Raw genomic sequence first — 21,909 nt, 5'->3', positions numbered from 1 at the left:
TTTAAACAATCCCAGGAAATCAACTGTAGCTGTTAACTGTTTGACTTTTTTGAGCATGTGTAGTTCATGAATAGAATAGATGTGCAGGTTATTATGTTGTTATATATTCATTGAGTGCAAGAGCTGTGAAGATATTTTGTCAAATCATTTTTTTCTGGAAGACACTCATTTGACTCCAAGAACCTAATGACAGGCTTATACACAGAGGTCATTCTACAGGATTTTTCTTAGCAAATGACATTTTTAGATTTTTAAAGCAGTATTATTTATCCCTTATTACTGTTAAGTTACTCTGTCACTGAATAATGAAACCATCAAGGAGGAGGCAGGACTGTATGATATTAATATCCTTTGCTTCATGAACATGAGCCATTGAGTATTGCCAGAGATGATACTATTTGCTGAAATTGAGTTTAAAGTCAATTTTTTCCATTAGAAAAACTTTTACTTTGTTCTTAAAATTTGGATAGTAAGGTGTGAAAGTAAAATCTGTTAGGACCTTTATGGTCAATATTTTGTAGTTCTATTTTTAAAGGATCATTGTCAAGATGTTAGGTCCAAATGATTATATTTGGTCTTTATCAGTTATCAAAATCATACATAAGTCATCTTATAAAACTTTTAAAACCATTCTTTCAGTGCTAAAATTCTTCTGAACTATATTTGGAGGCTGTAAATCATATTTTAATGTTATCAACTATTGCCAGTAGTTGAATATTAACAACTTATCGTTGTTGCCAACCTGGCTTTGATATTTAAAGCTGTGAACTAATGGTGTAAAGCTGCCAGTTCTTGGAGCCACTAGTTTAAAGAATTTTTAGTTTTGGGTCATTTTTAATGCAAGTAAGTTAACATTATAAGGGTATTTAATGCCTCCTAAAATTTTTTAGAAGGAACAAAGTCTTGTATACATCCTTCGTCGAATACTTTTAAGTAACAATAATAGATTTGACAGCGTCCTTTTAAAACACTCCTTGCATTTTGGTATATTTCCTGAAGTGTTATGCCCATTTTGTATGACGTTTTAGACATATAATTGCAATAACTTTGTTTAATGGGCATACATGTTTCTTCTTGAAAAGAAGATGCACTAATACAAAAATCTGAAATGCTGCCAATATTACATTTTGGGATAAAGAAGCTTTGAAAATAAGTGATCATTTCATTTTTGAAGGGACACTTCCAACTCTTAATTTTTTTTAAATGTATTTTTGATAGTTTCTGATTCTTTAAAAAAAAGCTTCAGCCTCTTTTTGCTCCCTTTTCTCTATGCATAAAACCTTGCCTGCAGTCTCTTGCCTGTGCTGGTAAACACACCTTTCAAATTTGAAAAGAGTCTGCATGTGGACTCCCCTCAGATTAGTGGATGTATAGTCATTTCATTCTTGTAGATAAGGTGCAAAAATACATTCTACTAATCAACAAATAATACATCTAATTCTACAGACAATTTGGTTCCTTGTAAAACATATTAACAGAGTATTAATATGTAAAATGGTTACATACATGTCACTTTTATCAAATTATTTTCATTATTTAAATATTCTTCAAGTGGAATCCTGATTTAAAAGATTAAAAATGAGTGGTTCTGTGGCATCTTAGAGACTAGCCAAAATATATAGAATCAAGAGCTTTTGTGGGCAGAACCCAACTCTGTATATTTTGGTTAATCTCTAAGGTGCCACAGACCACTTGTTTTTAAAGTTATAGACTAACATGGCTATGCGCATGAGATTTTTTTTTTTTAAAGATTTAAGTAATTGCAAAGATTCAGATGCATGTTGCTGCTCATCAAATTTACTGACAATTAGGCTAGTAGGCACCATACTATTTAAGTTGATATTATTTCATGAGTAATAAAGTGGTGGCACTCTTGAACAGTTGTTGGCCATTACAACCTCAGTTATATGGAAAATGTATTGTATTCTTGTGTATTGTATTTCTGTAAATTTATTATGACCACAAACTCTTTTGCATCCCTGAAATTCACAAGTTTGTCATGTGTTGCAGAGTGTTTAGTTTGGGAACAGAGCCCTCTGTAGAGAAACTGAATAGGGAGAAATAATTCCGCCCCAAAAAATCTTAGACTAATGTTGAAATATCTTAATCGCCTTTATCAGTATACATACATTTGAAGTACAAAGGTGAAAAATTAGAGACGTGGCTTCATGACCTCTTGCGTGTTCTTCTGAGTTAGCTCCTTCGTTAATATCTTCTGTCATTGCACTATTGTTCTACTTTGTGAAGATGGATGAATATTCCACAGCAGAATCTATGCTTCTCACATGCTGTCTGGCAGAACCCCCGTAGAGTGAGGCAGCACTAAAGAGTTAGGGTCATTCCCTCCTTGCAGCAGAGCATGTACATCATTGCCATTAACTCACATAGGTTTGGTTTCCAAATTAAGAGGTATGTGGTCAGTACTGTTTGGCCTTACAGTTTCCTTTCTGGTACTAATTCCACTCTCCTTGCTTTCTTAACATTTAGCCTGAGTTAAATTTCTTACCAGCAGTTTCATTTTTTTTCTATTAGTTTTTTCAGTAGTGTGAATATCATTATACCTGCTTTATTTCTAATCAATTATACTTTAATATTCTTTAACAATTATCTTTAATCAAGGGGTAGATTAATTCATTTTTCAATATTATGTTATTGAAAGGTTAGTTTAATAATTAGCTATATACAATTGTGATTTTTCTTCCCTATAGATGTACAGTGAATATTTTAGACTTGTACATCTAAATAAATAATAAGGTAATGGGCCACACAAGAAAATCGGACTCTTAGCTTAATTTTCATGTTGCTGCAATATTATGCCACAGTTTCTGTCACCGTAATTTTTCACCGGAATCTAATCTGATACATGGATAATTATTGCTTCTGTGTGTGTGTGTGTGTGTGTGTGTGTGTGTGTGTGTGTGTGTGTGTGTGTGTGTGTGTATGTATATATAGTAAAATATACCCATTTCTACCCAGAAAGTTTTGTTTTTTACTGTACATAATTATAGAAAAGTTAGGGAAACTATTTCTGATTGTAACATAACTGCAAAATTGGTAAGGGTGATAAGGTTATAAAATTGCATTTTGCTGTCCAGTAAAGTATACCGTGTTAATTAAAGAACATTAGAAAGTTGTCATTTGAGGGCATTCTGAAGCCTGGAGAAGATGATTATGTAGTTTGCCTCTTAACAGCATACAAAAATAAGCCTTTAATCTTTTTTTGTCCAGTCCTCTAGAAATAAAATTGCTATGCCTGACTTTTAAGTGACAGCAATTTAATCACTAATAAAATTTTAAATACAAAATGATTCTAGTCATTTTTTTATATTCAGTTTGTGGTTCTGGTATGATAATACAACAAAACAAATGTAGTCAGCGAGTGAAAGTAACTCAAGATAAAACAGTGAGTAGCATCACTTACTGTTGGCTTACTTTAGTACAGCAAGAATATTTTACCTGATTATGTGTAACAGAGAGGGTTGAGAAGGCTGGGTTCCTCTGTTGTCAGCTGATTCAACCTTGTGTGAAGGTGCAGTAGAATTAATGTGGAGTTAACAGGTGGATCCCACTAGCCTCAGTTGAGGTTGAAGCCTCTCTGAAGGAGATAAATAGGGCCTGGGATATAGAAGTCTTCATCCAGAACCTGAGAACAACCAAGCTTGTGGAGAAAGCTTAGGGTAATTACCTGGTTTTTGGCTGTGGTTTAAGTTACCAATAAAAGGATGGGGATATGTTTGTGGTGCTGTTATTGCACAGATCTGATGAGATCCTGATTACACTAAAATCAATGAGAGTTTTGTCATTGACTTCAGTGGAGCCAGGAATTCGCCCAGAGGGTAGGCTCAGAATGCTACCTACTTCATATTATATATGTGAAACACTTTAGTGTCTTATGTCAGGATTTTCAAGAATGGCTGCCTAAAATTAGGCTACTGAATCCATATGTGGATACTGACATCAGAGTCCTAATTTTTTCATAATTGCTGGACAAGTCTCCTGGACTCAAAGAAATAAAAAACCAAGCACACATCTGAGAGTATATATGTGTACACACAATCCAGTGTGTTATTTCCTTCAGCTGAAACCCAGAAGCCCTACATTTTCATTTGTGTCTACTAGTGAATGAACTACAGGTTGAACGTCCATGGTCCAGCACGTTAAGGACCGTAGGGGTCCCATGCTGGACCAGGGAAGGTCAGGCATCCAGGCTCTTCAGGAGCTCCCTTCCTGGCTGCTGCCTCAGGAGAACATGGATGACTGACCTCTCCTCTAGTCCACCTGCCTGGCTCTGCTGCTCCCTGCCTCCAGCCCCACGCGGGGCGGCAGCTTCTCCTGGATGGTAGCTGCTCCCGAGGTTCTCTGGCTTTGGTCTCGTACGCAGCGGCAGCTGCTCCGGGGTTGCCAGCCCCCAGACCATTGGCCCTGAAGGCTACTGCCGAGCAGACCAACTTTGTTCCCAGCCATTCTCAACCTCTGTGGCTGGGGCGCTCTCGTTTATCAACATCTGTGGTCCTGTCAGACCACGGATGTTGCCAAGCAGGGAGTCCTAGATGAGAGGTTCAACCTGTACTACACTTTTAGCTTTCCTGAAATTTGAAGTATTACCATGTTTTTTCATATGGCAATATCTTTTATGTTGTTGAAACATCTTTGTTTCATTTGTTGCAGGAGAAGCAATTTTTATTAAGCTTTTATTTTCAGTTTGATACAAAGTAGAGGAAATCAAGTATTTTTGGAGCAGATTTTTCAGAACAAACGGGCTTCCCAGCTACTTTCTTCTCCAGGATAAAATGCTATCATAGAACATGGGATCTTTGTATATATATTTTAAACAAATTCTGGAGTCTAATTAACTTCTAGTCTTTTATTTCTTTGCTTTATTTGGTAAAGAGTTTTTACTGTGTTGCTGAAGCATCCGATTAGTTTGCAGTTCGTGAAAACCATTTTATTTGTACAAATTAATATGTGAAAAGTAACTGTGAATCAAACAAAAATAGAAACAGCATTTTTTTTTTTTTTTTTAGAGAATCAGAAATAAAGTTCAAGTCCAAAGATGGCTTTTTGCCTTGTATTATCATATAGTAGATTCTGTACATATTAACTGAGGTTTATAGTTGTTTTTTAGATGAGTATCTTGCAGGAAGCAATAAATGTACTTGGATGTTCTATCATTTAAATGCTGTTTTGAACACCAAAACAAAATAATACTGCAAAGAATGACAACTGCAAACATCCTGTTATTTTAATATCAGTTGTTATATAAATGGAACTTGTACTTTGTGGATCAACTTCTTTGAATGTAAACAGGCTTCTCATTGAAGTGAATTGGAATGTGATGGTGAGAGGAGAGAGAGATTCCATTTATCTTTAGCTACAAAACTTGGCATGCTGGAAACTAACTGGATCACTGTTACTGGTGTGGCGCTTCTTACTTCCAAGACACTGCATTCATTTTGGTAAGTGATCAAGAATCATCATTGTCTGATGGTTTTCTGGTGGTCTGTATGTCTAGTGGACTTAACTGTTGTGTACTAGGCACTGGATTATGTAATGAGAACTACCAACATTAGCTGACACTTAAATAGCAGTGTCAATAGGGAGGTCCGGGAGTGGGTATGGAATGTGAGCTACCATCTCATATCTAGAAGTCATCCCTCCAGGATAGTGTTGAGGCACAATGGTTTCATTGCCACTCCAGTGCTATACTTGTTCTGGGATTAATCTTAGAGCTTATGATTCCTTTAAGAACATATTTTTCTGTTTGTTGTGATGATGATGGAACAATACATTTTTCTTTAAAAAAAATAAAAAATAAAACACACCACTTCCACACCTCTAAGACTGGTCATTGATAGCGTTATACTTTCCATTTAATGAGTTTCAGACACTTGACAATATAAAACATTAGAAGAAGTATTCATTAAATAATTTTTATATTGGAAGCCCCTTTCCTGCAAAAATACCATATTGATATAATCAAGAAGACTTTTCCTCTCATAATGGGCAAGTATCCTAGCAACCACTGAATAGCAAAGTGTATTCAATTCTCAAAGGCACTATCTAATAAGGGTATGAAAAACATTCTTAGACTTCAGCTTCAGCCTCGCTTTGGTTTCCAAACATAGGACCCAATACTTCATGTCCTTTGCACAAGAAATTCCCTTTCAAATCAATGACTTAAATGGAAGTTGCATAGCTAGAGCAGCTTTAAGATCAATCTTTTGGTGTCGCTCTTTCTTCCAATACTTCCTACACTGAAGTTATTTAATACTGCTTTTTTATCTCCTTCTCTAAATGCTTATGCATAAGTCAACCCAGAATTCAATAGCATTTGTATTTTTCTAAATGTATTATTGCATGTATATTGCATTTTATTTTCCAGTGGATTTTGGACACATTTATTGCTGCTAGCTTCTTTGGATGCTATGAATGCTGCTGGCATGCCTTCACCTTTACCCCTTCTGCAAAATATCTTCTGTAGAAATGGAATCTTTATTTGGCTTTGATTTGTCAAGGACAAATCATTTCTTGCAACAATGGGTTTTTTAAATGTAAAGTGGACTTATTTTTCTCAGGTGAATAGATAAGCCATGCATGGCTTAACTAGGTCGGTCTGTCTGATCCTGGCAATTCAGGCAATAGTTCATATAATATTAGACAATGAAGGCAAAAATCTTGTGGACACATGCAAGATGGAACAGATTGTTTAGCATAAGAAGTTAATTCATATTGAAAGGGCCCATTAAAGGTATCATGGCCTGTTAATGCCTCTGTAGTTAGAAGACAAAAAGAGAGGAATGGGGGGGGGGGAGTTTACAAATTGTGATAAGCCATAAATCCAGTGTATCAATTCAGTCCATATCTTTTAGTGTCTAGCAGCGTTATGCCTCAAAAAATGAGGAAGGGATCTTGCACAAAAGGGGGTTTTTGTGCAAAAAGGCACCGTCTACTCGGTGCTTTTTTGCACAAAAACCTCTTCCGTAAAAAGGATCGGCAACAATATGCAAATGAGAGTGCGAGAAATGCTAATGAGCGCTCCATTTGCATTTCCTCTTCCGGAAAAAGTTTGTAGTGTAGCCATAGCCTGAGTGTCTTTGATATCCAACTACAGGTTGAAACTCTCTAGTTTGGCACCTTTGGGACCTGACTGATGCTGAACTACAGAATTTGCCGAACTACAGAAAGTCAATATTGTCTAGCAGCATTACCAACACTTCTACTGCTTAGATAAGCTTTTAGAAGACATTTAGGGGTAAATTAGACCACAGGAGTCTTGGCCATACCCATGATATTAGACATCCAGGTAACTAAAATCATGCTGGACCACGGATATTGCAGGACCAAAGAGCTCTGGACTACAGAGGTTCAACCTGTACAGTGTATATCGTAAGAAATTCCCATTCCTGATTTTTCTCAGTCAAAGCTTCAGAATTTGTAATGCATTTTGCCCATAGCTCAGTAATCTTGTGTCCTGGGCTAGTTCTACACTACATATTTTTTACGGAAAAAGCTACGCAAAATGCACTTCCAATTTTTTTTTTGGAAGAAGCTCTTCCAAAATCTGGCCAGTCTTCACTAGGCCAAATTTCAGAAAATCCTCCTCTTTCGGAAGATCACTTCTTCCTCGTAGAATGAGGAAGAAGGCTTCTGAAAGAGAGTGTTTGCACTTCCGCAAAAAGAAGCGGAAGAGAAAACGCGTTCCCTGGACACAGTGGAGTTTTTCCGGGATACCTTCAGTATCCCAGAAAACCCCCGCAGTGTGGACATACCCTTAGTTATTGTCTCACCCTCTTGCATTTCATTAGCTTAAGTTTAATATTTTCTGTATTCCAGTTTCAGTGCTTCATTTTGTTTCACAAAAGCTTTGTCACTTTCAAATCCTGAAAAAAAATCTGGCTTTTACTCTTTTCTGAGCAGCTTTTTGTTGCCAAAAAAGTTACTTTTCAGAAGATTAGCTGCTGCTTCAAGTGGATTCTGCTTTGTGAATATATCCACCTCTCTCATCCTGACCTTGTGTGGCCAGATATTTATATACTTTTGCAACAACTCCATTGTTCTTTAAAAATATCTTAAACCCATCAATACCCTTAGACTGCAGTCTCTGGTATACTGGCTGTTAGCGCACACTGCAAATTGGCTGACTCACGAGAATGTTGGTTTGAGATTCACTTATTCAGCATATTGGCCTCACATATCTTTATTAAGGTAAAACATTCAGCAGTGGTGACCAGCTACGAGTGAGAAAACAATCTGCACAATATCATTAGAGTCACTTCCAGTACCGGCCATTACAGATTCAACTTCCCTTTGTTACATAAAATTATTTCTAATATTTTCTTATATGTATATGTGTTGTTCTCTCATTTCCATGTTACTTTATCTTATTTTTTCTGCAGCTTATTCCACAGGCATGGTTCTGCTTATGTTGTTAAACATCATCAGAACAGACTCTTGACATACATGCCAGGCCTACATATGCCTTTACTCCCAGCTGCAGTTACTGTCACTATGAAGACTCTCTTACGTTTTCTTTTTCATGCCAAGTCTCTTCATTGAAGTTTTCTCAATATCTGGCTCTTTTGAGTTGTGCATTTGCTTTCCATTAGTGCATATATAAATTTGAAATGCTTGTTACTTCAAATTAAATTTTAAGTGAACCATCAAAACCTCCAGAATGGCCTGTCAAACTATTGAAAGATAAATTGTTTAACATAAAGTTCAAACTCCTCTCTGGTGTTTCCTCTCTTCTCTCCCACCCACCTTCCTTTCTCTCCACATCCTTCTCTACCTCCCCAATAAGAGTGATGGATTTTCACATTCTTTGTACTTTATTCAGAATGAAGAGGAGGAAACTGAGATTCTTCCAATGTAAATACATATATGATAGGTGTAATGTGGAGGAGAATCCTGTGATTTGTAAAGGGTATAGAAACCAGGGTGTGAGGTTAAGAGGGATGGTAGAAAGGAATAAGAGCCAAATTAGTTAGAAGTATGTTATCAGCTGTTTGACATAAATCCCCCCTTTAAACTTCATAAATGTATTTTTATGTTTTTTTACAGCTTTTTTGTTTCAGCAGCAGGAAGTGAAAAATCAGAGTGCAAAAATAAATGAGCACTGAGAAATAACTACAGTGGAATTTTTTGCTTTGTTTTTTAATGTGATCCTCAATGGTACGGGTAAATATGCATTATTTCTATAACAACACATACTTGACCCTTCCAAATCCACAGCATAATGCTTTGCATAACCCGTTCATCTATTCCCCTCTCATTCTTCCCAGAGGCCTGGGCCAATAGAGAAATCTTGCAACTGTGAAGGTCAACAGACATCAATTATAGGCAGTCCCCGGGTTACATGGATCCGACTTACATCGGATCCCTACTTACAAATGGGGTGAGGCAACCCCGCACTAGCTGCTTCCCCCCAGCAGACCAGGGAGACGCGAAGCTAGTGCCCCCCCCCCCCCAGCAGATCAGGGAGACGCGGAGCGGCTTTTCTCAGCAGACACCTCAGCTTGAGAATAAAGGACTGAGGGAAGTGAGGTGTGGGAGAATAAAACTGAGCTCTGGAGAAATGTTTGGCTAGAGTTTCCCCTACAATATGTACCAGTTCCGACTTACATATAAATTCAACTTAAGAACAAACCTACAGTCCCTATCTTGTACGTAACCCGGGGACTGCCTGTATATGAACGTGCCAGCGTGCCAGTTAGGTTTCAGCTTTAAAATGTAACAGACTAGATTAGCCAATTTATTATATACTGTAGCCAATATTGGAATGGAATTCAGTTAGCGTAATTAAATTTGTTTACTAGTATTCACTTGATAGTATTAGTTTACTCATTTTAATGTTACAGGTAGGCTCTTTTCAGGTCAGCTTTGATCTTGGACAGAACTTCTCAAACCAGAATGCTTGGTGCTATTAACCAATCACCAATGTATTAATTCACCCAAAAGAGCATACATATGTACTCAGTGTTTATAGATCAAGTTTGGCTACAGCAAGTGTTCTAGCCATGTAAAGAACACACAAATGTAGTCTTGAAAGCAACTGTCGTAGAATAGGATTGAGGTTCATGGTGGGAGGGGGAGTTCAGAACAGCTCATCCAGGCCCAGGGCAGCAGCCAGGACAAGGTGCTTCTTCATCCAAAGAACTGGGGCAGGGAGACAGCTTCTCTGGGGCTGTGCTAGGGGACACTGCTCTGACCATGGAATTAATTCAGGAAAGTTCTATGGCATATGTTATGCAGGAGGTCAGACTAGATGATCCACTGTTCTATGCTGCTCTTTGTAATCTGTGAATCTATGTCAGGAGGCGGGAGGATCACAAACATTAGTTAATTCATCCTCACAGCCCCCCTGTGTGGCAGGGAAAAATAATGTCCGTGTTTTATAGTTGAAGAATTGATGTGACTTGTACAAATTCACATAGGAAGTTCATGGATGCAATTAGCTATAAATCTCCTGAGTGTTAGACTAGCCTGTTAACTACCTGTTCTCTGAAATAATTTCACTCCTCAGGCGTTGTACATAGAGAATTCCCTCAGTTATCTGAAGCCTCAAATATCCAAACTTAGCCCTACCCATCCTGTCCCTGACACTTGGATATTGATGATATATTGCCTGAAACAAAATCCCATATATTTTCCTTTTGCTTAACTTTTCTACTTTACAGTTTACTTCTCCTTCCACATTTTACTGTATTTCAAATTTGTTGCACAGCAACACATTATCAGAGTGGGAAAACACAGGATAAGTCCCAAATTGTGTTGGTATACACTATTAATGAGAGTGCTAGCAGCCCAAGTGGTTGCTTGATTTGCTAGATTATACAGTCTCCGACCTCTGGCATGATAGGCTGTGTTGCCTAAAGTCCAAGGAAATGTAGTTGGAAATGTTTATTTTGAAACGTGGTTGAAATCCTGGACATGCTGAAGTCATTTGGAGTTTTGCCATTGACTTTGCTGGGGACAGGATTGCATCCAATATTTTATATGTTATGGCTATCGATGATTGAATTAAAACTTCTCCCCTCTGATGGGGCATACTTCATACAGCCACAGAGCTTCCTCTTGTCACTCTTCTAGTTTAATGTGTACATGGGGTCAATGGTAGGAGACATGGATTGCTAATCTTCAGTGTATTAATAGTACTCCATTTTATATTTTAACCTTATCTGATTTGGCAAAGGCAGGAGATTTACCTTATTCAGAGATTGCTTGAAACTGGAGCATGGATGGAAGCAAAATGACTGAGACTGGATCCACATAAGGCTGAGGTGACACTTACTTCCTGGGGTAAGTAACCAGAAGATAAACTGAGGATAATGCTTTGCTCTTTGAAAATATGTTTGTTGTAGGTTGTTCCAAATTCACAATCCAGGGGGATAGGTTGGATTTCCAGACAGATTCTGGTTGGAATCCTAGATCAGGAGCATGAGTGGTTAGCATGTTATACCGTATACCATGAGTTGTCCTGGCTGCCTTTTTTGCTTGATACTTTTACAGTGTGGGTTTTGGCCTGTAAAGATGTCCTGGTGTGAGAGCTGTACCTCTGCCCCAGACTTCAATTAATGCTGGTACTTGGGCTGGAGCCTCCTTTTGCAAAGGGCAAGTGGGAGGGCTACTAGGAAGGTATTTTCAGTGTAGATCCTTTGGTGTTGGAATTTGCTCCTGTCCTTGATCTGAAATAATCTGAACAGATTGGCCTATAGGGCATGCTGTGAAGCCAGTCTGTTTCCCATAACTTTGGGGACAGGAGGAGAACCATTAGGGCAATAAGTGGTTTGGAGTCTGTGACATAGTAGAGAAGGTGAGGTTATTGTCTGTAGTAAATTTCTGTGGTTAGGCTATTGTTGGTTGAGGAGGAAAATAGTGAAGTTGTGTATTATAACTGTATATTCAAAAATGTCCCTGGGCTCACACAGCTATGGCTAAATGCTATTTTATTAAGGTATATGAAAATAACTACGGTATGTTCTTAAAATTAACATATTATTTTATTGATTGCAAGAGATTGCAAGCTGTTTCATACTCTGAAATTCTGATTATCAGTCACTGAAAGTAGCTCTTATGGACCTGAATTGTGCAATTCATTGAGAATCTGCTAATTGAAGGATTTCATTCCCTGTTGTAATAAACATTGTGACAGTAGTTTCAACGGTCATTTTTTAAAAAAAGTGCACATTAATTTGAAACCACTGTCATTTTTTCACTTCTTTGCAGTATAAACCCCATCTTGATTCTGAGATAATATCACACGACTGAGCTGCAGAGAAAATAGCAAACTGTTCCAAGTATAAGAGCCAAAGCGAGTGTTGAGAAAGGGATCTCTATGTTATGAGCTCATGCTGGCAGAGTTTTTTGGTATGGGTGTAAACTGAGCTATAAGCCTGAGACAGAAAACAGATTGAATCTCAGAAGAGTACTTCAATGTGTTTTGGTTTTTTTAACATCAGAATCCAATTTATAAGCTGATCTCAAATTGAAAATTATAAACTAGTCACCAGTGGGTCCAGCTCTCTAACATCCTCTGATTCTGTCCTTCCCCTTGAAGCAGCAGTAAGCACAAGGCCAGGTTAATGGTCAGAAGAGTTTTAAAAAATCATTGGGTTTTATTGTGATCATTATCATCATCTTGTCGCCATTAAATGGTCAGCTCTATATGGCAGTTTAAAACAACATATAGAGAAAAATTTTGTGCTTGCCCTTTTTAAGATGCCACCAAAGGTACACTACCAAAAGGTTGATGAGCTACAAGTAGAACAGTCAGAAATCATGTGTTGATGATGTCAGTGATGCCGGAAGTGAAATGATCAGGTAAAACTATTTAAAAAGGTTGTTTCCTCTCTCTTGTATGCTGCCACAAGGGGGCAGTGCTTCAGAACACTACTTATGGTTGATAACTGTTCCCTAGTTTTATGTTTTTATTCAGACAGAAAAATCAGCAATAAAACTGTGAAGGAAGTGTAAAGCATGCATGTGTTGAGCTATGTAATGAAACTGACAGCATATTTATCTTTTAAAAAAATTTTTAGTATCTTCTTACAAAGGCATAAACTCTCATAATTGGGCTATGTATTATAACCCATGATAATGGAAAAGAAAAGAGGTAAAAATAATCTATAACATTTCTAATGAAACCAGATCAGGCAAAAAATAAATTCAGCGCTTAGGCAAAACCTAACCATCTAGCCAAAAGAGATTTCTAGGATACTGACATGTCAATGGAAGAAGCCATAAAAGTTGCAACGGCTAAGATGCTTGAAAACAAGAAGAATGTTATAAACAGAAATCAGGGTCATGTCTGTGCTGCAGAAATCAGTGTTTTGAATCAGTGGTATATATGCTTATGGCCAACGAATTCTAGTTGAAGTTAAGCAAGTGTTTAAATGCTTTAATATGGAGATCAACTAAAGAATCAAAGTCTATGCTAGTGGGCTAGTGATATTTTGTAACAGTTCTGTGCCATTGTGAACACAAGGCCAGGTAGCCACAGGTATTTATATCAGTCTGCCATTATAGATCTGCTCTGAGCGGGGTCTAATCCATCATTTTTTAGACTCCTATAAAAGGCCACAACTGTTTTGCAGTGTCTCCTTCTGGCTTCAGATGGTTCTGTAGCATCCAGCCTGAGTCTCTCCCTACCCCCCAGAAACTCCCCAATATGTTCTCAGAGGTCTGTGTCCCATACTAACACCAGTTCCAGGGGTCTAATTTATTAATGTACAGTGTGTACAGCACACAATTACAGCCACTCTCTCCCCCTAAGGAAGTCAATTTTGCAGCTTGAAATAATTTTTTTTCCCAGGGTCTTTCACGGGACACTATCCTTTCTTTCTGGTATCTATTTCTCTTTCCAAGTTCCTCTTCTCTGAGGTCTGGTTTCAATTTCCCAGCTAAATGCAGCATTTCAGCTACTCCTTTCTCTTTTTGCCTTTGGAGTCACCTGGATTACTCAGGCCCTTCTTTGAGTCTGTACTCCCCCGCTATTCCTTCAGAAGGCTTCCCCCCAATTGCTTCCTTCGGGAATCCTCTTAGGAGCTCAGTTCCAGCTAAAACAGGCTTCCAAAAACCACTCCTCTGCTATTTTTCATGGGGGAGCTCTCAACTCCTTGCTTTATGAAACCTTCCCTTTCCGTCAAATAGCCAGCAGACTATTGGTTAACCATTAACATCCCTAGTGGGGGAAAAACTTTACAGAGGTAGGACCATTGGTACTGATGGAGTCCTGCTCATGGATTCAAGAGGTCTCTAGCACTCCATAGCAGCTCAGAGGAAATACTCACACACCACCTATGCCTAGGAGCGCAAGTTATAGACCAGAAATTAACTTTGCAAGGTACTGTGTAAACACAGAACAAAAAGACAGAGCCCTTTCCCCTTATCATATAAGTAAAAGACAAGAAAGAACATATGGTTACAGACAAGAGAGTATAAGAAAACAAAGAGATAACATTGGGCAGCATAAGCAATGGTCTTAACACAAGCAGCCTGACTGTTGTTACACTTTTTGTAAGCCTCAAAAAAGAGGAGTTTTAAGGCTGATTTTGAAGGAGTATAATGAATTAGTTTTGCAGGTGTTTACGAGACGCCCCTTGAAGGTGTGTGGGGCACCATGGAATAAAGAATGAAAGAGCTTATTTGAAAATGTAATAAATGGGAGAGGAAGGCTTTCATCATGGGCCAGCTGAAGATGGGAGTCAACTTTCTGATGCTCAACAAGGATAAGGAGATAGGTTGTGAAAGGGCCCTGAAAGTGAAGCCAAGCAGCTTGATACAATACAGAAAAGGGAGCCAACAAATAGGTTCAAAAATAGGTGTCAAAGCCCTGAAATTCTTGAGTCCATAGTTGCTGCCGTAGAGTAAGAAACCTGCCAGCCCCTGGAGCCCAAGCTGGAGCCAGGAGTCTAGCAGCCTCAAGAGCCCTGGCTTTAGGGGGTGTCAGGTTCCCAGCAGCTGAGTAGCTAAGTGAATCGACCTTCTTGTCAGTTGGATGACTGCTTTTCACTGAACAGCAACTATAAACCTGATAAAAACATCAAATTTGCATTTCATGTCAGGAACATCATATTTTTTGTTTCTGAAACACAATATTTTGGGCTCTCTGCTTTGCCAAGACATTTTGGATAAATTTGCTTTCATTCTGAATCAAAATGAAAGCAAATCTGAAAATACTAAAAACTCTGGAAAAGCAAAATTCCCATTTTTCATTCACAGCTAATCAAAAATATGGGTTCCGTACCTTGACCACAGTCACTTAACTTCTGTATTCGCATTCCCTTTCCATAAAATGTTAATAAATCTCCACACCTCCCAAAGTGTTGAGGATAAACTCAATAATGTGTGTGAGATGCTCAGATACTTTAGTGATGGGCATTATATAAAAAAAAACCCACACAACCTAAAACCCTACACCAAAAAAAAATTGAAAGATGGAAAGAAATTGAAGTACATTTGAAAAGATGAAATATGCAAATTCCATAAAAGTGTTTACACATATGGACTTAAATGAAAACCAAATAGGTCTGGGTCATCTCATGCTTTCAGGATTCACATATGGCTCAAATTTGGGTAGATTTAATCCATTAATTAATTAGGATGTTCACAATACAAAACTGTGACCTCTTGTGGGTCAGGGGCCACTGAAAAATCAGTTGGGAGCCACACAAGTGAGAAGCAAAAAACCCCAAAACCAAAGCAAACCAAACCAACCCTCACTGATGTGGCCCCTGACTGAGAAGCAGAACAGCACTCTCCACATTCCCCTCACAGAGCAGAGTCTAGGGGGCCAGACTCTATGCTCCGGTGTGAGGCCAAAAATGAGAGGTACATTGTATTGGAGGGGGCTGCCAGGAAGTTGTGGGTTTGTGGATCTGGGAGGATGCCAGGAGCATGCTGGGGCTGGGAGGCTTGGGTGGGAGTTAGGGTGCAGGAATGGAGAGGGGGTGCAGCAGCAGGTTGGGGAAAGCAGGGTTGAAGCGCCAGCTCCTTGATCCTGGGGAGGGGGTGTACCCTGAGCCTTGGGGGCTAGATCCAGACAAGCCAGGGGCTGGATTTGGCCCCTGGGCCATATGTTCCCCACCTCTGATCTGAAAGCTCTTAGATGCCCATTGTAGCAGTTTATATATGTTATGGCCCTATCAAATCCAGTCCATTTGGGTCAATTTCATGGTCAGAGGATTTTAAGAATAATACATTTCATGATTTCAGCTCTCTAAATCTGAATTTTCATGGTAATGTAATTGTAGGGGTTCTGACTCAAAAAGGAGTTTGTATGCATGTGGGAGAAGGGGTTGTGGTACTGCTACCCTTACTTCTGTGCTGCTGCTGGCAGTAGTGCTGCTGCAGAACTGGACAACTAAAGTGTGGTGGCTGCTGGCCAGGATTCCAGCTCTGAAAGCAGAACTGTTGACAGCAGCAGTGCAGAAATAAATATGCCATGGTATGATATTGCCACTCTTACTTCTGCATTGCTGCTTGCAGAGCTGGGCCCTTAGTGAGCAGCTGCCACTCTCCAGTCATCCAGCTCTGAGCAGCACTTTAGAAGTGTGGCATGGTATAATATTGCCACTCTTCTAGGGATGTTAGTGTATAATTGAATAATCATGCACTAAATTTTAGTGGTTACACAACTATTCAATAGTCCCAGGGGTTGGGGTTGGTAGCCAGTGCGCTCCAGGCCCCACTCTCAGGGAGCCCCCTGCAACTCTGTGCTGCTGCTGCACAGGACTGGCAGGTGGGAGCTGGTCTGTGAAGGGAGCCAGTTTAAAAACCAGCTCCCCGCACTGTTGCTTCTGATACAGAGACAGCAGATGGGGTGGCAGCAGTCCCTGTCTGCGGGGGGTTAGAGCTCCCTGAAGTCAGGTCTCTCCTGCCCCTTCCATGCTATTGCCTTTGATAGAGGAGGCAGCAAGGGGGGGCAGGCAGGTCTAAGGAGCTGGCACATTCAGAGAGCTGACTTAAAAGCTGGCTTCCCATGCATATCAGCTTCCGCTTGCCCCCTCATCCTCTGCGCTACTGCCTCTATCAGCTGTCTCCCCACAAGCACCAGCTCCTGCCTCTCCCTCCCCTTGCTGCCTTTAATGCAGAGGCAGTGGAGGAGGAGGTGGTGGTGCATATAGCTCACAGGATTAACTGATAAGCCTAGTCTTATCGGTTAATGGTGTGGTCGTCTACATGTTGACATCCCTACATCCTGCTGCTGACAGGGTACTGTCTTTGGTGCTGCATGGCTGGCCAGCAGCTGCTGTTCTTCAGCCATCCACCTATGAAGACTAAGCAGAAGTAAGGGTGTTACTGTGTTATTGCTACTGTAGCTTCCCCTCTGGAACTCTTTTAGGACAAGACCCCCAATTTGAGAAATACTGGTCTCTTCTGATGAATCTGTATAATATAGGATAAAAGATTTCACTGGGAGATCAGATTTCATGGTCTGTGATATGTTTTTCATGGCCATGAATTCCATAGGACTCTAAGTCCTGAGAGAGTTTTTGTGTTTGTTCAAGAACTCCTCCTAAACAGTAAGAGCTAGTACCACCAAATTCGGCATACAGCTTCCTCTTATCATAACTTAAAGCAGGACAACGGTTTAGTTGTGCCAGGAAAATGGTATGTGCCTGGAGTGGGAGTGCTTCTCATAAAACCATACACAAAAGGGACAAATCCCCAGGCTGGTAAAAGGGGCTGGCTGGGGGCAACCCCTCTCCCTGCCTGGGTCTGCCCAAGGCTCCCCGACAGGCATCCTTTAGAGAGAGTGGGGGAGCGAAGCTTCTCCCACTTCATACAGGAATATTGCCTGTTCCCCTTCATCAGAAAGAGAGGAGAGAGTGAAGTTTGCAGCATTCCTCACTCTGGCTGAGAAGTGCAGGGGACTGGCAAACCTGGACAAATACCCCATCTCCAGCTGTGCCCACTGGAGCTGCAGCAGCCATGGACAGATACTTCTTACCTAGCCCCAAGCTGCTGCAGTGAGAGAGGGTAGTTCTCTCTCCCCAAGGCAGCCTGCATAGTGAATCCCTCATCTCCAGCCCCACACCAGCGCAATCATTTAAATGAAACATGTACAGTTTAATTTTATTGTTCAAAAACAAAAATTGATTAATTAAACTCTAGGTAAATATTTTTATAAAATAAAAGAATAGCTTACCTTGACTGCCAACAAAACTCACCGCCCTCCAAAACATAAAACATATAGGTCCCCTCTCCTTGAATTTATGGGGGATTGAATCCCATCAAACCTCTCTTTCTATAGCTACCCACACAAATAGACACACCTTATAGAGTGCCCTGCAAATCAACAGAACAGAGCTGTTTCAGGTTGGAAAGCTGGAAAACCAAGGTTTTTATTGGTTTTTTTTTTGTTGCTTATTTTTTTCTCTTTAAAAGAGTATTTGAATACAATGGGTAGACCTTTTTGAAATCATAATAGCGATGGTGTTAATTAGTGCATGGCAGTCTAAGCTTTACATGGTCAAGTTCCTTGTGAAATTTTCTTCTGGAAAAAAGCAGTCCACAGGCTTAGCAATGCCAAGTGACTTGCTTTTGATTCTTTTTTGCAAAAATAGCTAGAGGCCTTAATTCACATATGGATTATTGCATACTTTAGTTGTAAGAGCAAAGTCTCTCTTGATTTATAGCTACTTTAAATAATTACTTAGCTAAAAATAGCAAGGGAAGGAGCTGGCACAGTGGCTCAGCACATTAATGATATGTTTTCATGTGTCAACCCTCTGCTTTATTTGCCACAAACTTGAGTCCCCAATAGGGACTTAAACTGATGATGTGATAGCAGAAAGTTTCCATATCTCAAACTAATTGTGTGGGCTGTTCTTTGGTGATGAGGGCAACTGCTCCAGAAACAGCATTTTCACAGGTTTTGAAGCCACATGGGAACATTTTGATCATCTAGTCTGACTTCATATATAACATAAGCCTTAGAAGTACACCCAGTAATTCCTGCATCAAGTCCCATAGTTGGTGGTTAAAGCTGAACATATCTGTTAGAAAGACATCTAATCTTGATTTAATGACTCCAAGTGACGGAATTTATCACATCCCATGGTAATCTGTTCCTGTGATTCATTATTTTCACCATTTTCCAGTCTGAACTCGGCTGATTTCATTTGGATGTCCTGGCACCAATGGCCCTGCACACAACATTGATCAAAAATCAGAACTGGCTATTTGAAATGGTGGCTTTAGGAGAAGCTTGGGGTTGGTCCAAGTGCATTGCTTCCAGAAAATATTTTTCCAGCAGTGCATCTCAGATTTAGGATTATGGTATGGATTTATCTGGGTGAGAGGGCAGAGTGATCAGAAAAATCCATGCGTTCTATACCTTCTGGTTATATCAAGTATTTAGAGAGTTGTCTGGAAATTTTCTGATTAAATTTTCTTATTCAGAAAATGCTGATTTGCTGGAGGGAAAAGTTTTTGCTGAATCCAGCAGATTTACAGTAGAAATCTGCCAGTGTTCAAAGGATGACAGCTCTGCAGCAGAGCTTTTCTCTAGGGGCTGATAGACTTCTAGCTGTGCTGAAAGAAGACTGCAAGCCCCTGAAGCCCTGACTGGGTCTCTACAGGCGGCTGGCTCCCAACTCCAGTCAGCACTCCCAGGCCCAGCTAGGAAAAAGTCTACTCCAGCAATCAGCTGGCCTGGTAGCATGTAAGCAAGAAGACCCCATGTCCAGAGCAGTCCACTTGGCAAGGCTGTCTTGGAGTTGAGGACATGAGAAGCTGAGCCTAGGGCCTCTGGTCTCCCTCCCTGTGGCAGGGACCCTGGAAGCCCTGAGAGCTCTGGCTTAATTGGAGAGCCCAACAGCTTCCAGAGCCTGAGGCTCTGGCACAATCCTTACTACACAGCAACTGAAAGACAGTTTACTGTTTCAAGAACACCATATTTTGGTGTTTCCAAAATGAAATTTCCAGGGATCTCCACTATGCTGAAATTTCAATAATTTTGCTTTCTTTCTGAAGTGAAATAAAAGCGAATTAGGAAGTATCAACATTTCTCACACACTCAAACTCCTGAGTTCTGGCCAGCTCTATATTCAAATAGGAAAGGACCAATTTGTTATCCTGTTTGCTCTCACTAAAATCTTGTTTTTTGTAGTGTGCTTGAAATGGAGTTATTTAAAGTATTCTAATATACTTCAGAGTCTACCATACGATAGATGTGTACAGACCTCTCTGGTCCTGAAGTCACTTAACTGAGTTGAGAGAACACATAAAGATAAAGAAAGCTTATCACCTTTGGGCCAGATTCTGTCATTGGTAATATACAGAATTCCTCTGGAAGTCAACAAGAGTTGCATGCTTTTCCAAGGGTAGAATTTTGCCCTAGTTTATTGTTTGCCTTATATCTTCTTCTCCCTTCCTTCTCCCATGCATGCACAAAAATAAATACAATAGAGCCCTGCATGGGAAGTTGTTTGCACTAGCGAATCTGGTTGGACCTCTTCCTACATATCTAGTAAGAGTCAGAACAACTTGAATGGCCCCTTATTTAGGCATAGTAAAATCCTTGCTAGCCACACATGAACGGTCTTAATGGAGATGACTTGAGGATGCTTGTGCTACTAGGACTAATTCGGTAGACCTAGTTTCTTAAAAGATTTTCTGGTGTCCAAGTCCAACTTTATTAGAGCCACTGTACTTTGATTCCCTCAACTGTAGCTAGGTGGCACAAGAGAACTTTGTGTAAAACAAATAATGTAGTATAAACTTTTTGTGGTTATTGTTTGAATACAAAATAAACACAATATATAAAAAACAGTGAACTCTTTTCAGAAACAAATTAAAGAGATTGCTTTAAACCATCATTAGTTTAATCAGTATAAGAGGTCAGGAGAGAAACTAGCAAAATTTCCTCAAGTGTCTGTCAGAAATTTTCCTTTTGATTGTAAATGACAAAAAGGAATTTAAGAATTAAATGTCAGTGGTTTTGAATATGGTTCTCTCTCTTACTTTCATATTGTACATATTAGTGTGTTATGATAGAGCAAGTTATAATTAAAGATGAAAAGGACCTACTGTTGTCTAGGTTAAATTATTATGTATTACTCAACATGATTAAGAGTATAATTCCATGAATGGTCCCACCCAGTAGTGACTTAAATGGGACCATTTGTAGGGTAAGGAAATATTTAGAGTAAGTAAGTTAACAGAATCTGGCTCTAAGTATGTCCCAGCAGCACTGAATTCATGTAGTGTTTATTTTCATATTTCAGTATTTATTTTCATATTTCATTTTACCTTAGTTTTCCAGAAGCATATTTTACAAAAAGAAATGTGATGGCGTGTTTATGTATCAGAACTAAACATCCTGATCTCTTTGGGAGAGCTAGGAACATATTATGTAAAATTATGAACCTAGATTCAAAATACTTTAGTTATGTATTCTGTTTAATTGTGGCTGGGATAGAGAGCATGCATAAACCTCTATGTTCCCTTAAGTTAATCAAGGAGAGTTCTGAGAAGAATCTAATAGTTGTAAGGAAGATAGCTAGGAGAAATGTAACTGAGTGAGGTGATGATAGTAGTTCAAATAATAGTGGGAGAAAGTGTGGGACAAAAAGAGCATGGAACAAGTTCTACAGAAAAGAGAATAATAAAGAGAGACAAAGGAGGGGGAAAACCTTTGCAGCAATTGTTTTTTGTTTTGCTCTTGATTGGCTAGCATTTCCGCTGCTCCACAGCTACTGGAGGCACCATGAGGAAACAAAAACTGTTCTCCCCAGCCAGCAAAACAGCTGAGGCCATTACAAAAGAGGCTACAATGAAGGAGTAGAGAAGAGAGGGGAAAATAAGACCAATGGGGAAAATATAATATAAGTATTAATTTAGGCAACTCTGTTTTGACTGTTATCTGCACGTTAGATTCCAATAGTCTTACTCTACAAATAGACC

The 21,909-nt window shown here is 39.4% G+C and overlaps 1 long non-coding RNA gene across 1 annotated transcript in view; it reads right to left on the bottom strand.

Moving 5' to 3' along the window:
- Window positions 1–21,909, bottom strand: part of LOC142829604 (uncharacterized) — a 31,252-nt gene that overhangs the window by 2,135 nt on the left and 7,208 nt on the right. The window lies entirely within an intron of this gene.

This window comes from Pelodiscus sinensis, chromosome 5 (genome assembly GCF_049634645.1).
Source record: "Pelodiscus sinensis isolate JC-2024 chromosome 5, ASM4963464v1, whole genome shotgun sequence".
In the NCBI taxonomy this organism is placed as follows: Eukaryota; Metazoa; Chordata; order Testudines; family Trionychidae; genus Pelodiscus; species Pelodiscus sinensis.
Note: the sequence above shows the minus strand (reverse complement) of the source record. Positions and strands in the feature narration are given on the sequence as shown.